The sequence below is a fragment of the Cryptomeria japonica genome, chromosome 5, assembly GCF_030272615.1.
Source record: "Cryptomeria japonica chromosome 5, Sugi_1.0, whole genome shotgun sequence".
NCBI classification, from domain to species: Eukaryota; Viridiplantae; Streptophyta; class Pinopsida; order Cupressales; family Cupressaceae; genus Cryptomeria; species Cryptomeria japonica.
The window spans coordinates 712,347,915-712,360,262 of NC_081409.1; the positions used below are offsets into that span (position 1 = coordinate 712,347,915).

Genomic DNA, 12,348 nt, shown 5'->3' on the forward strand with positions numbered 1-12,348 from the left:
TGTATATCAATAGTGCACAATTTAAATGTAACATTGTCAATAATACACGTGGGAATAGTACTACTAGCCATATATGAATGTCTAATATCATAGTCAATGTTGTTGCCACTACTTTTATTGTTGTTGTAGTTGTTGTTGGGGTCGAATGGAGGAAGAAACTTCTTGATTACTGTAGAGGACGGGATTTGTCACCCTTGAGGTGACAAACCTCAAAGGACAAACCTACCTTCACTCTACCTCACTTAAACTAGCACTAAAGGTGAGCCAAGGGATGGAAATGCTAAACTAAACTAACAAGCTACGAATAAGACTCCCGAATGACTCTGTTAAGTCTCTGTCCTTGGGATGAGCACGTGGAACGAGGACACTAGCGCGGCACACTAATGTCTTATACGGTCAAAGCACAAAAACTGTATGAAAGTGATAGATACGATTAAACTACTAAACAAATGGCACAATAACAAACCAAGCGAACGATGTAGAATGCGAACACCAAAATAAGATGAGAAGGACAAGGGAAGCTTACAACCGGTCCACAATTGAAGCCTCTCACAAGATGAGTATCTTCTCACAATCACAAACCTACACACAAATAAGAAGGAAAATGTTGGGGGTTCTGTTTAGAGGCCTACCTCAGTTAGACCCCCATTTCGCTGTTTCCACCTCCACGTTAACCCAGATAATGGCAATGATAAGAAGATAAATGATAAAGAATGGCAATAAGATAATAAGATAATGAGAACTCCCCTTCAACACGCGGGAAGTTGATGCTTGAAGGATTGAAGATGAACAACTAAGAAGCTCTTAAAGTTGCAACAATGGTGGACGATAATCACCAAAGAAACTTGTAGAAGATGTAGAAAAATATGCCAGTAGCTTGGAAACTTGCTAAACGATCCATAAGTCCTTAGAAAGTCCCAAAATGCAAGAGATATAGGTGCTGAAAGGAATCTCAACGTCGGTGGCCGCGAACAGAGGTATTACAAACTCTTCCGGGCGCAAGTGTAACGCTCAAAGGAACACCTATAGATTGACAGATTCGCGGGACGCTAGCGTGACACATTGACGTTTCCATGACACGCTAGAGTCCATTGGTCAATTGGTCAACATGATCGCTAGAAGCCTAGTTCTAAGCTGACAAGGCAATCCATGTGGACAAAAGGACAAATGAGGTGATGAATGCTCCCAATCAGCTTGAAGTGAAGATGCTTATGTGATGTGGAATTGTACGGGGTGCAATTTATGACGTTACATTTTGCCCCTACTTTAGCAAGCATATCTTTGTCGAGAAATGCAAAGCTAAAGTAGAGAGATGTTATTGATATTCACAAAGGGTGAAGCAAAATTCGCCTATTGAATGAAGTTGCTCCTAGCGAGATGAACTTGAGATAGACTTAGATTTTGCTAAGCTATTTCATGACAAAAAACGTTAGTTGTAGTGCAATGTGTTAGACGGAAAAGCCATCAGTCATTGAATAGATAAGATAGATAAGATAATGTAATAGAAACAAACCTTGCTTAATGGAGGAAAACCCCTATTACGAAAGATATGAAATAACAGCTGCCATGATAAAAGAGAGAGTGCCGATATGGGTAGCAAAGTGTGTTGTGCTAGATAGCCATACGATAGGGCAACGATTTGCAAGATTTCGTCGATATGGGTAGCAAGTTGTGTTATGCTAGATAGCCATACAATAGGGTGAGACTTTGCCAACATGAATAGCAAAATGCTAGATGGTCATGCAATTGGGTGAGATTTTGCCATCATGAATAGCAAAATGCTAGATAGTCATTCGATTGGGCGATGGTAGATTGATTTGATAAGCAATGGATTGGCCCCCACTAGAGGCAATAAGATAAATAGAATATATCGAGTGGTTTGGCCCCCACCAAGGCAAACAAGAATGCTAAGCTAAACAGATATAAATGTCAAATGCAAATGATGTAGATATGATAGCCCCCCCCTAGAATGGTATGCATGAAAGGCATGTCATTCTAAGGAGAAGAAATGTTGTGGCACGTCAACATAGCGAGATGTTTCGATGGAATGTCATCTTCGGCGAATGACACATAAGATCCACAACATCAACAAAAATGCAAGAGCACATGGGGATCTGATTATTTGGCGTCAAAACCCATAGCAATAGGATAAATATGTAATAGATCTGTGGATGGGTGTTTCATCATAATGCCAGAGTTCTCAGATCTAAAGAAGAGCACATGAAGACAAAGAGAATAAAAATTTGGGTCAACATGGAAGAAGGCCTAAATGCCCCCAACGCTTTGCATTGCCCCGAATGTTGAAAAGCAAGATACAACAGATAGAAGAAGTTTTACGACAAAAAATCTCTTGTATCCTAGCACCTACTGAGTAACTCGGGTCTTCTAGGAGGGAACAAACATGTAAAGCAAGCACTGGGGAACACAATCATGCACACACGCTATGCTACAATATAAAGGAAGGTAGTGCCCTAGAACTTGTTGATGGTGTTTTATGCACTATGCAACACAGAATAAAATACTAAGTATTCTATCCTCTCTTGAACAAAGACTCCCAAATGCTAAGCTGTGTGATCAAGTGGGATGACTCCAAGGTTCTCAAATGTCAGGCCTTGATGTGCTCTTGGATAGACTCAGTTGTATATGATGTGATATTGCTGGGATCATAAGGTGGACTTACGTTGAATGTTTGAATGCTCGAATGATGTTGGAACGTGGGATTTCACTTTTTTTTTTTTAAATGGGGAAAAAGGACAAGGTTTAGGAAGCTAATCTAACTCTAGGAATGTTAGAGCAAAGGACAATCTTTGGTGAAATTCAAACTAAGTCTCACTTTGACATGCAATGAACATCTCCACAAGGCTAGTGCAATCTCCTAAGGATAGCTTTATGATTTTCAAATCATCACCACTAGCATAGATATCATCAAGTTGATGCATATCAATGAAGGAATGATAATTGAAGTTAAGCTTTAGCTGAATGATTCTAGTTGACCACGCAAGGCACTCTACCATCGGCAAAGTGTTAGTATTATGGATATACGAATTTCACCATTGATCGTACACAAAGTCTTCCATTCATCTAAATAACATGAAAATCAAATTGATAAGTAGAGACCATGCAAATTGTTGAATCAACATATCAATTTCACCATATCTTCAATGATGTTTACATGCTTCTTGCAACAATGTCTTGGCAACAATCTTTGCCTTCTCTTCCTACTCTATTCTAGCTGCTATTGAATTATTACTATTCTCTATTCGTTGTTTGCTATTCTTGAACTACTACCATTAACTTTACAAATGAAGAAGCGAGGCCTTATATAGTGCTCTCATTACATTCAGTGGCTTAGATCAATTTGAGATCAATGCCCAAGATCGAAAGATAAAAAACCCTAATTAGGGTTTGTTACACCCATTGCAAAGCATTTAATGCTTGACCAATGATACAATTACATCTGATGGGACACATGTCCTTTGAAAATTCAACCAATAGATGGTGACGGTAGGTAAACCGAACTTTGTGCCCATGTGGTAGTTATATTCTTTGTAGGATGAGTCGGGTTCATTGAATTTGGATGCCTTATCTTAAAATGATATGATTGGATAAGTGATGACTAGGCGCCACCTCATCTCGCTCTTTGTAACTCATCACAAGTGTGTGAATAAATGAGGCATATCTCTTGATACTCAACATTTCCAAGCTCTTGATGTGATGATGACTTTGCTCAAGTTGATCTTCTAACTCTGATTAACTCTTCTTGTCTTGATCACTTGCAATCTTGAGCTTTCATCTAGCTATACTGGCAACGATTCTTGGATTTCCGAAGGAAATTCAAAATTGTGAAAATTTCATCCACCTTAGGTGCTTGATGCTGATAACTATCATTTGCCTTGATGTTGCATTTGGTGTAGACCTTGTCTTGCCTATACTTGATCCTCATCATGCCTTGAAGTGCATTGATCCTACTTCTCGTTGTGTGTCTTTTGTGAAATCCTTTCCTTCAAGCAGCTTCCTTGTATCCTTCTAAGATTTGAAGTGTTGCAATTGAATCATCATGTTGATCATGTTCCTGGTTCGTGTCTTTGCTTAGTACGGATGGTGTCATTGCCTCAGACACTTTGAAGTGCAATGTCCTCCTTGATGAGAGCTCGCCTTGCTAGAGTCATCCTTCACCTATAAGAGTTGTTTAAATTAGTTTTGTGAAGTGATCTTCTATTTGCAAATAAAACTTAATGATCTAAGCCTAAGGCTCATAATATCATGAAATATGATCACCTTCTTTGGTGATGAATCCTCAGAAATGCTCAAAGATGATCAAATTATACTAAATAAACCTTTCTAAGGCTGGATTCGATAAATGACAAAATATACTTGCACCAAAACAAGGTCAAATATGACAATTAATTTATCTCATACCTGCAACTAACCCAAAATGAGCTGATAATCAGTTTTTGGACAAAATTGTCCTCTGTCAAGGGTTCGCCAATATCAACTTCACTTGTATCCACAATGTCGTTGCCCTTTCATGACAAATTCGCTGGTTGAATGGGGTTAGTCAGCCGTGGATGATGATTGAATGTGATACCTTGGTGACTTGCTCTGACCAAAATATAAATTCTCAGCAATGAGTGCAATTGCTGTCCTCCCAATAACAAACTCAGCGCTGATCCTAATTGAACTTGTAGCGTCTCAATTAGTTTGCTTTGATGACAATCTAAATCTCCTATGATTGAAACAAGGTTCGCTGGATCAAAATCGGCTTCTCATGCATTTATCATAACCCTATTCAAAATTGGCCTCCAACGAAGGTGGATTCAACATTGTTAAGATCAGAATACAAATCGCTGCTAGTCCTGAATTTGCTCATTAATGATCTTGGCGTATTTGTGTATCCCTTAATCAATTCCCTTTATAAGACAATCCATGGTAATCCCCAGTGGCAAGTGTGACAACATATGTTCACTATTAACATCGCTGGCCCTGGATATAGGTTTGCTGTGAAGAGGTTTTAGTCACTCTAGGTAATGGCCAAACTCACCACCTCCAAGAATTGCCTCTGCCTTCAAATCGAAAATTGCTTGTCAAGATTAGAAATCGCTGCCAAGGTAATGCATCTGATCAAGAATGGGAATCACTGGTCCTAAAATGCTTGGGCTGTGACTATGAATTCGCTGCAACCTGGATTGAAATCAAATACCAAAGGTGGATTCGCTGGGCCCATATGTAATTGCAGTCTGACTATTGATCAATAGAAATCGCCCTTTCCCATAAACTGGTCAAGATCACATTACTTCAATGTCATTTTAAACGAACATGAATCGCTATCATTCATTAATCAATTCGCTGATGGAAGCTAGATCACTGGTAACTAAATTGAGAGTTGAATCGCTGATGCAGTGGCAATATCGAATTCAAATTAATCAAATGAAATGATCAATTTCAAGATTATAATCGCTTGGGAAGACCGATACCTCATCGCATTGTTTGGCATATTTCATTTAATGGTCTGCATTTAAAAATTTAAAATGATCATCTTGATTGTTTCATTCACTGTCACTCAGGCTCAATTGTAAATATGAGCCCCCCCTTTCAAAATCGTGTTGCCTTTTACAATGCTTTGGTTGGCAATCACTGTCTTAATTAAATGTACTGGGGTGCATTCATAAATTACAAGGCATCATGTATTTAGATGATTGCAATTGATGCCTATTAAAGAGACTTCGAGCTCTGTAATTAAGCCATTAAATGTAATCGTCCAGATCCATCGATTTAATAGGTTGCCTTGGTCAAGCCAATTCATGACGATCATCTTAAATGCAGCTCCTTATGCAGCACTTTCATATTAAACAAAATGCCATTATAGTTGACAAGCAACTTCGAACTTTGTACTTCATGTCTTCAAATAAAATCGCCTTATAATCATGAAGCACTCCATATCAAATGCATTGCAACGATTATTCATAACTCAGCCTCGAACTTAAAATCATCCAATTCGATGCCTTGCGTTAATGATCGAGGCATGGTTGCCACATCACATTCAATACTTGTGATCATTCTGGAGTTTAAAAAAAACTTGTGTTGAATGTGATATAAAGATTGCATTGTGGACACTCAAGTCTCAAGGTGGTGCCATTGAATGCCTTATACTTCGCTATTGCATTGCATTGCATCGTTTGGAGTTCGAGGCATTGCTTCTCTTCTTTCCAAATCAAATTAGGCTTGATCATAAAAGACACTCTCACTTGTTTCTAGATCATCAAAGTCAAAGACAAGGTGTTTTGGTCAAAGATACGGTGCTCGAAGCAATGACAAGACGTGTCAAAAGCAATGACAAAATAGCCAAAAAATTTTATTTTCAATTTTGAAGGTTGATCAAAGATAAATCGTGGGCTGAGTTCATACTTCTTAACCCAAAGGAAGTGCTGATGTTAGTTTAGCCTCTATGCTTCTTCTCTAAAGTTGGTGGGGCCCAAACAATACCACACATATTGGGAGGGGGTACAAACTCTTTGAAAAAAAACAGGCCTTTTGAAATCTTCATATTGAAGTTTGTGGTGGGGCCCAATAATATGTGACATGGTAGAAAGGAATTAAAGGTAAGGAGGTGATGGGAAGGATAAATGCTATGGTGGGAGTCTGTTGTGACGTTTTCACGCATCGGCCCATTGCAAATGGGGACCCTTGCTGTTTTGCTTTTTAGGGTTTGTTTTCTAGGTCTTTTAGGGTTTTGTTAGTTAGCCTTTGCATTTTGAGTGCTGTCGGGGAGATCAATAGGATAGCAAGTCCGGCTTGAGTGAAGTCCTGATCCTGAAATTTGGCTAAGTCTGGAATGTCCTGATCCTGAAATTTGACTAAGTCTTGAAACTGAAAAACCTCAAAAAACTAGATTTTGCAATATAACTCCTGGAGGTCTGAAACCACTCTCAAACATCCTGAAAGTATATATGGAATATAACTTAAAGTATAAGAATACTTATACTTAAATGTTATATTCCATAAAAAATTATCCTGATGGAGAGTTCAAAAAGTCAAATTTCGCTCCTGTCCTTCACTGAGGATCCAGAGCGAAAAGCGCTCCTGTCCCTCTCCAAGGGTCCAAGGCGAATCGCTCGTCCCTCACCAAGGGTCCAGAGCGAAAAAGCTTAGTGGAGTCATTCTTGACCTTGTTTGGACAAATTGAGACATCAAAGGCATGAAGGAGGACGTAATCAACCCATTGAAGATAGTTTTGAAAGTTAACAAGGCATAAATGAGCTCATAAAGGCTAGGGCGCTCCTGTCCCTCTCCAAGGGACCAGAGCGATTTTCCCTCAAGGAAGGCAAGTTTCGCGTTTGAGGTGGGTGAAGGAAGACGCAATCGATCCGTTGAAGATAATTTTCGAAGCTAGCAAAACACAAGTGAGCTTATAAATGCAAAATCGCTCCTGTCCCTCTCCCAGGGACCAGGGCGAAAAACACATTAGCTAACCTTCCTCTCCAAATTCGGACGAATCCAAGTCAAGACGCAAGGTCAAAATGATGTTTAAAAGGTTTCACGGAGGAATGAAGTAACAAAGGCCATCAAGTTGATGAAAAATGGCTAGGGCGCTCCTGTCCCTCACCAAGGGACCTGAGCGAAATTTTCAAAATACTTAATTACCTAGCATTGTGAAATACTATTTCTTGCTTCCAGGACTCAAGATGAAGGGGGGAATGATATTCTACGTCTAGAAAGTGATTCAAGGTTGATACGATTAAGAATTTGTGCAATAAACTAAAAGGCGCTCCTGTCCTTCAGTCAAGGACCAAGGCGATATTCATTAAAACAATCATTTCCTTCCAAGACCACGCCAAGGCAAGGTTGTGCAAAGTCAGAAATGCCTTTAAGAAGATGGTGAACGAAGAAATTACCCCAAGAATCAATAATCTTAGGCTCAAATACAAAAATCGCTCCTGTCCTTCACTGGAGGACCAGGGCGAAAATCCTTAGAAGAGCTCATTTTGTCTTGAGAGGGCGAATTGAACATGCATAGGACGAACAATAATGACCATTGCCTACCTCACAACTTGCATTGGCGATTGGAAAAGACAAAAACAAAGGGCAAAAGGCAAAATCGCTCCTGTCCCTCACCAAGGGACCAGGGCGAAAATGGTTCTAAGGAGCATTCGTTCCAAAAATTGAATAGATCAAACTCAAGATTTCAAGTAAAATGCCATTTTGGACGTCCAGGATGAAGTGTTGAACGTGAAAAACAAGAATTGCAAGGCTAAAGTGTAAGGGCGCTCCTGTCCCTCTCCCAGGGACCAGAGCGATCTTGTTGATGTCCATTATCTTGCCATGCCTAGGCGCCAATATCATCTATGACACATTAAATGCCAATTTCGATAAAACCTTGAAATATTTTTGAAATTAAATTGACATTTAATAAGTGTGCAAAACATTTAATAATTAATTTATGCCTTTAAAAAATCGAAATTTTAATTATAAAGGCATTTAAAATTAATTATTATTAATTTAAAAATAAAATTGGGGCACTTGGGGTATTATTTAATGTTTTTATAAAGTCGGCCTCTTCTTTTATTAAATTTTTATTTATTTTTGGCCTATTTTCCAAGTCGGCCTATGGGGAGGTGAAATGGTGAGCGCTCTATATATTTGGGGTGTGTTTTTCATTATTCAAATCATCCACTCATTGTTTCAAGTGCGATTTGGAGGAGCAAGGAAGGAGGTGCGAAATCTAGCTTGTGTGGAGCGAATTTCTACCAAGTGTGGAGACTAAGGAAGGCGAAATTCATCTTGAAGGCTATTGGAGAGGCGTATTTCTTGCTAGTTTGGAGGATAATTTCCAGATTTTTGAAGACATTTGAAGGCGAATTTCCAGATTTTTGAAGAGGAAGGTGGAGTTCCATCTATTTTTACATCATTTCTTAGAGTTAATTCCCAAGTGGAGGTATGGCGTAATCACCTTGGCACCATTTTTTGAAGATTTAAATTTTGCTTTGAAAATCCTAAATTAGGAAATGATAACTCAAGATTTATCATGAAGTTTCCTAATTAAAATCTTGAATCTTCCTTTTAAAGTTTAATTTTTAGATTTCAAGATATATTATTAATTGTGAAATGTTGTGTAGGTATCAAGATGGCGACTCCCAAGCTCGAAAGATCTACAAGTCGGAAGACTCTCCTCAAGGAAAATCAAGCCAGATCAAGGACGATCAAGCAAGGACAAGGGCGACCTCCTCCAGCCTAGCATCGACAAGGACGGCCTTCTTTGGACTAACGTCATCAAGGGCGACTTCTCCAATCCAGTATTCCAAGGCGAGGTACATCAATCGTCCTGCACATCAAAGACGAAAGAAGTTAGAGCAAGGGTTCGTTGAAGAAGTAGATAGTTCCAGATGAATTAATTAAAGCTAGCTTCTCAACAACATCAAGTTGAATATTTACCAAGTTACAAGTGTCAGACGAGGTGGCATCCTAGTCATCACTTCTCCAGTTAGTGTGGTCCACCTCAGCATTTCCAGATTCAATGTACCTAACTCATGGAAGGTGGCACAAACTCCGATGTACCTACCCTAGCTATCCATTGGTGGAATTTTCTAGAGAGGACATGTGTCCAAGCAATACAATTTTATCATTGGTCAAGCATTAAATGTTATGTAATGGTTGTAACAAACCCTGATTAGGGTTTTCATTGTTGAATCTTGGCCATTGATCTTGAATTGATCTAAGCCATCGAATTGTATTGAGGGCACTATATAAGCCCTGGCATTTCATTTTGTAAGGGGATTTTTAGAAGTAGTTAGAAGATAGTTGGAAGAGTTAGAATATAGTTGATAGAATAGCAATTAGAGTAGAGTAGAGAGAGAAGGCAAAGATTGTTGCCAAGATGTTGTTGTAAAAGACTTGTAACTTCATTGAAGAAATGGTGAAATTTATGGGTCGATTCGACAATTTGCATGGTCTTTATACTTCTCATGTTTGATTTCATGTTATTAGATGAGTGGAAGAAATATGTTTGATTGATGGTGGAATTCGTATATCCATACTACTAGCAGTTTGTTGATTGCAGACTTGCCTTGCGTAGTCAACTGGAATCATTCAGCTTAAGCTTAACTTCAATTGTCGCTTCTTCATTGATACGCATCAACCTGATGGTGTCTATGCCTGCAATGATGATTTGAACATCATAAAGCTTTCCTTCGAAGATCGCACTAGCCTTGTGGAGATGGTCCTGCGATGTCAAAACAAGACTTAGTTAGAATTTCATCAAAGATCATTCATTGCTCCTACATTCTTAGTATTAGGATTAGATCCTCTCCTCGCCCTCGTCTTTTTCCCTTTTTTCAAATCAAAGCTAGTGAAATACTGTGTTCCAACAATATTCAAAGCAGATCAGACATTCAATCATCAAATGTAAGTCCCCTTGTGATTCCAGCAAATCACATCATACCACAGAGAGCTTATCCACACGTAGAGACCCTACATAAAAGAATATTGGAGTCATCCTGATTGATCCTTTTTCGCGATATCTTCAGCAATCAGAGGCTTTACTCAAGAGAGGATAAGGTACCTTTAGGTATTTTATTCTGTGTTTGATAGTGTACAAAACACACGTCAACAGAGTCATAAGGAGATAACAAGAGGTTGGGTGTAGGGTGTAGTGGGTAGGATAGGGGTAGGTTAAGATGGGGATTGTTGATGTGTTTTTTAGGCACTTTGAAAACAGAATAAGATACCAAGAGTATCCTATCCTCTCTTGACCAAAATCTTCCCAAATGCTAAACTTTGTGATCAATTGGAAGACTCCAAGGTTTCTATTGTCGGGTCTCGACTTGTGGATAAGCACAATTGGTTGTTGTGATTGTTGTTAATCCAAGGGGCCTTGTGTACTTCTTAAGAGAGGGATGTCTAACTTTCAAGGAATGCTTTTCTAATGATATGCAGTGGAGCTCTCTTACTTACTAGTACTTCTAATTATTTGATAAAGAAAATGCAAAAGATGAGGGTTGAGGAATGCTAAACTACGCCTAGGAATGCAAGGATGAAGGATGACTCTAGTGAAACTCTACTAGTCTTTGCTTCGACATGCAAGAACAACTCCACAAACGCTAATGCAATCTTCTAAGGATATTAAGCGAATTTTCAAATTATTACCAAGCATAGACACCATTAATCAAATGCATATCAATGATTTAATAACAGTTAAACTTAAGTACATTCAAGGATTCCAGTTGACCACACAAGGCAAATTTGCAATCAACAAAATGCTAGTGGTATGGATTAGGAGTTTCACCATGCATCATACACAACATTCTATCATTCAACTTAAAATACTTAAACTAATTTCAAAGCTTGATTTGAGAAGATGAATAATCATGCAAGTGCTTCAAGGATTGAATAGAAAACACCACAATTCAATGTCTTTATTAATCCAATAGCAAAAATAGCAACAGTTCTTCAAATCTCCCCTCTAATCTCTTACAAATGAAAATGAGTGGGGGTTATATAGTGCTCCCAGACATGACGAATGGCCAAGATTGAATGAAGATCAAGGGCCAAGATTTTGCCACCTAAATCCTAATCAGGGTTTGATACAATCAAAACCTATCTAGATAAACATTATAAAAAGTATCTGCCAATGGGAATATGACATCCAATCGACACAAATATGAGGGGGAATCCTCCAATTAGTTGTCATCTAGAATTTTGTCTCCCTTTTCTTTCTCTCTTCTGGCAAATTCAATGAACCTGGTCGTCATGCATTCGATTTCAGTTGCTGGAGCTGCTAGCAGATTTTTCAATTGCTCTTCTAGATAGATAACCTTTTCAAAGGGTGAGACGAAAGTAGTGTCCCATCCAGGCTCGAAATCCCTTGTCTTGCTAACAAGTACCATGAGTGTATGTATGTCATCTAGTTGCTTTTCTATGATCAACCCATCAGTTCTATGGAAAATGACTTTTACTCTCTCTTCCAACTCGTTGATATCTATGTGCATTCTGGCATCTATCTTCTTTTCAAGAATGATTTGTACTACCTCCACAATCTTGTCGTGAATCAGGTGGATTGCTTCATCAACTTGATTGCACCCATTATTGATATCTTCATAAACAACCTTTCTCATGCGAAGCAAACTCCCCCAATGTAGAAAACCCGACAACTGCCCAACTTTTAATATCCCTTCTGTCATCAAAATTTGCGTAGGTGTTTTTCTCATTTCTTGCAAGACAGGGATAGTGATGTCCCTAGTGTAGACAAAAGTATTAAATGCTGCCATGAGAGCTTGAGTTCTCCCAAGAACTTTTATAGCTGTATCAAGTATCTTCATTATATCTCTTACGAGTTTACTAGCCTTCTTGAAGGAT

At 38.7% G+C, this 12,348-nt stretch overlaps 1 protein-coding gene across 3 annotated transcripts in view; it reads left to right on the top strand.

Annotated features, from left to right (window-relative positions):
- The window catches only part of LOC131030962 (eukaryotic peptide chain release factor subunit 1-3), a 54,700-nt gene that overhangs the window by 6,907 nt on the left and 35,445 nt on the right, over nt 1–12,348 (top strand). The gene's annotated exons all lie outside the window — the stretch shown is intronic.